The following is a 4064-nucleotide window of genomic DNA, read 5'->3' on the forward strand; positions in this document are numbered from 1 at the left end:
AAAGTAAATTGCACATTTGTCTAAGGAAATCTAAGGTGCTTCATGAAATGTTTTGTAAAAGATACGTTCATTAAATTTCAACATTTTCCTAATGTTCTTGTGCTTCTTTAGACCAAAAAAAAAAAAAAAAGGAAAGAAATATTATTTTGGTTCTTCATAGCAGAGTATGGTATAATTTTCATGGTTTTCATGTGTGTGCGGGTGTACATACTGTTCACCTGTTGGGTGGCGGTGCACATGACTGATTTATTGCACATATTTGTTATCCGGTGGCCCAGTGGGCCAGTGGTTAGTGCATCGACCTCACAGTGCAGAGGTCGTGGGTTCAATCCCCGCTTCAGCCTCCCCGTGTGGAGTTTGCATGCTCTCCCCGGGCCTGCGTGGGTTTCCCCACATTGCAAAAACATGCACGGCAGGCTGATTGAACACTCCAAATTGTCCCTACGTGTGAGTGTGAATGGCTGGTCGTCTCTGCGATTAGCTGGCAACCAGTTCAGGGTGTCCCTCTCCTACTGGCCGAAGACGGCTGGGATCGGCTCTGGTACCCCCCGTGACCCTCGTGAGGATAAAGCGGATCGGAAAATGAATGAATGAATATTTGTTGTCCACAACTTGCATTGGCCTCGCTGCAGTTGTGAAGATTGATGTGTGAAGCATATTATTACAATGGACGCGACAGCTTCTTGTTGACTTTGAAACGTCGCTTGGAGCCTGTCACATCAAATTTGCTGCTCAAAATCAAAACTAAAAAAGGAAACGCATTCCCCGCCATATTTAAGATTTGTTCTTCATTTGTATTCATAAAATGTTGTGTAAATGTGATAAAAAGCTGTTGATTCTTACCTCGTACGGTGATAGTTAAGTCCCAAACTGTTTACTATATATGGGTTATGAATGCATTTTGTCCTATTAAGTGGATGTCTATTGACAGTATATACAACTATGTGCAGTTTCATGATGTACAATGTTTATTTTCTCTTCATTTTAAGCTTTTTAGCAAGAGCTAAACGCTTGTTGGTCCTGTCAGTCTTTTTCACTCTCTTTTTAGACAACTCCAGCCTGCTTTCTTCTGCTCCCTGTCCAGTTCATCCGGGCTTGAGATCGAGTAGTTACTTTTCAGTAGAAATGTCTGTTTTTGGTGTTTCACCAAGGTTGCGTGACTCTGTAAAGCTTTCTCGATCCTCTCGATTCGTATAGAACAGTGTTTTTCAACCTTTTTTGAGCCAGGGCACGTTTTTTACATTGGAAAAATTTTGCGGCACACCACTAACCAATAATGTGATAAAATGACACTCTGAACAGTGTATTTAATTAAAATATAATTTCTCAGTTTATTTATACTCAATCAGTGTGAAACCTGGGGCTGTTTAGATCAGGGTTTTTCGAACTTTTTTGAACTTTTTTTTCATTGAAAAAAATCTCGCGGCACACCACTAGCTGAAAATGTGAGGGGGGGGAACGCTTATTTGAATAATGAATGTGTTATATTGTTACTATAACCATTTTTAACATTGAAGAATGACGTTATAACAGCTTGAATTGGAATCTAATGAACACAAAGAAAACAGTATTTGATCATCTTTCATATTTACTATTTCACCGTCGTCCTGCATTCATGCGTCACAAATTTGCGTGTCTCTCGTCGTAACACAAGGCAATTGGCTACCCGTTGCTGCTCCCTAGCGGTATCGGAGGGTACTACATGATTACTTTCTGGGCGAAAGACCGCACAGGCATAAAAATTGGATATTTTCCCGCGGCACACCTGACAATGTCTCGCGGCACACCGGTTGAAAAACACTGGTATAGAATTACATCGTCCCACACTGTACACAGAGCTTTACCAGCGACATCGAGCTTTCTCACGAAATCCGACACAAGCACAGACAATGGTTCCACTTTACTGGTTCCTACTGGGGACACTGTCAGCTTTCTATCCAATCAGTCCCAATCGAAACGTGTTTTTCAGATCCGCATCTATGTGACGCACTTTAGCTTCGTCACGCGTATCGATAACATTCGGCATTTTGTTTCAAACAGACTACATACACGAGTAATTTCAATACACTACATCTATCGTGCAAAACCATTCAGAATTCGCGGAAAGGGGTTTCGGAAGGCGAACACGGATTGGTTGTGAATCTGCATTTGCCGATATAGCGACCAATCACAACAAGTTAGACATTGGTTTTCACCCAAATATGGAGTAACGACAAACTAACGCTTCGCGAGAAAAAATGGTATTCAAAATGGAGGCTTGCAAACTTTATTTGTAAACATTGCGAGTCCCGAGTCTGCCGAATACAAGTCCAGCAGCCCAGAAATAACACCAGACCCGACCGCCCCCCTAAAATTTTCTCAACGGATTTGGAACAATATTAAAAAAGGTCAATTTTGACTGGAAGCGGAATTCCGCTAAAAAGCCGAAAAATCTCATCCCTGTTCTCAGAATTATATTGTTGGACTGCCGTCGAATCACCAACATGGAAACACTGATACGGTCGCCTTTTTTCATCGAAATGAGACTGGTCATGTTTTTCTCCAACTTACCGAATTTGTTGCTGTCAACTCGAAACTGACTTATTTTATTTTATTTTATTTTTTTTTGGTTCCACTTCTTTACCTTGATGCGCTGTTCGTAGATGCTGAACGGACACCTTTCGATTCACTTTTCTTTCTGAGACTCTCATTTTGCCCTCTTCTTTCAAACCTATGGAGTAGAGAAAAAAATATTCCGTAAAAAAATCTAATTAGCTTGCCGTTAGGAAGACAAGACGGCGAGTGGCGTGTTTTACCAATACTCACAGGAAAAACAATAGTACTGTACCGACAAAATATTTGGATATTACACGCAAATAAAACTCACACTCACACGTCGAAGGTAACATGTAAAACGATGTCGATTTCATCAATCTACTTGATGCAGCGTTTTGCGAGCACATTTGGTTAGTATCGTTTTTTTCAAACATTTTTGAAAAAGCTCCAGGGAGCCACTAGGGCGGCGCTGAAGAGCCGCATGCGGGTCCAGAGCCGCATGTTGCATACCGCCGAGTTAGAGGAATGTAATTCACTCTGCAGCTGTCAGAGACGGCAACACATCGCTGAGCAGAGATCCAGTGGGAGACGCTTGGGGTTGTCGTGTGAAAATGTCTGCAAGGAACACAACAAAGTATACGGATGAACTTTGTGGCCCAAAAGAGGAAAACGAACGTCATCAGCAGCCACGGACTGTGGTACGCAGAACAGGTTTGTTAACTTCTTACTCACTCGCTTAGTACATAACTGCGCTATTAAAAATAATATTACACTGTATATATTCAAGAGAATCCTATTGCATGTCATAGGCACGGGAATAAAGATTCATGTAAAGATAGACAGATTATGGGGCGTCAACAAAAGGATGACAATTGTATCTTCAACCATTAATATTAAATAATAATAATGGCTATTATAATGGCTATTAACGCTTAATTTCTAAATTAAAGAAAAAGGGGATTAAATTGAAATTTACGTCAGAAAATAAGAGCAGAGGAACAATCCAACATTTTAGCAACATGTTGCCCAAGTGGTTAGCATGTCTGCCTCACAATTCTGTGCTTTTGATTTGAATTGCTGCTGCTCAGGTTTCCTCTGGCATTCCTAAACCATGCATACAAAACAACCGTAGGACAGAAAAGACCCGACAAACATGAAGAAATATATTTTGTATTCAGAATGTTTTTATTTGTTTGAAATCTTTAAAACATTTGATAGCCAGTGGATCAAAGACATTACGTCTTTACGTTCTTCATTCATCTCCTCTTTCATCTATAAATGCTTCAAAGAACAAAGTGTATGCAGAAAAGTGGTGAAGATTGCATGACTGTCTGTGTCGTATGTGTTGTATTATTTTGTCATTTTATGTAAACTGTTCTTTTGATGGCGGTGCGGGCACCCGCAGCGCCTCCTCTTGTCTGGTTGAGAGGAAAGAAATTTCATCTGTGCTGTATGTTGCACAAAGAGCACATTTGACAATAAAGTTGACTTGACTTGATACGGCGTAATCTCAAACTTATTCAAAATAT

The 4064-nt window shown here is 40.5% G+C and overlaps 1 pseudogene; it reads right to left on the bottom strand.

The window, feature by feature from the left end:
- Positions 1-239, bottom strand: part of LOC109527198 (rho GTPase-activating protein 11B-like) — a 4242-nt pseudogene extending 4003 nt beyond the window's left edge.
- Positions 240-4064: the final 3825 nt, after the last annotated feature.

Source organism: Hippocampus comes, unplaced genomic scaffold, assembly GCF_001891065.2.
Source record: "Hippocampus comes isolate QL1 unplaced genomic scaffold, H_comes_QL1_v1.1 scaffold236, whole genome shotgun sequence".
NCBI classification, from domain to species: Eukaryota; Metazoa; Chordata; class Actinopteri; order Syngnathiformes; family Syngnathidae; genus Hippocampus; species Hippocampus comes.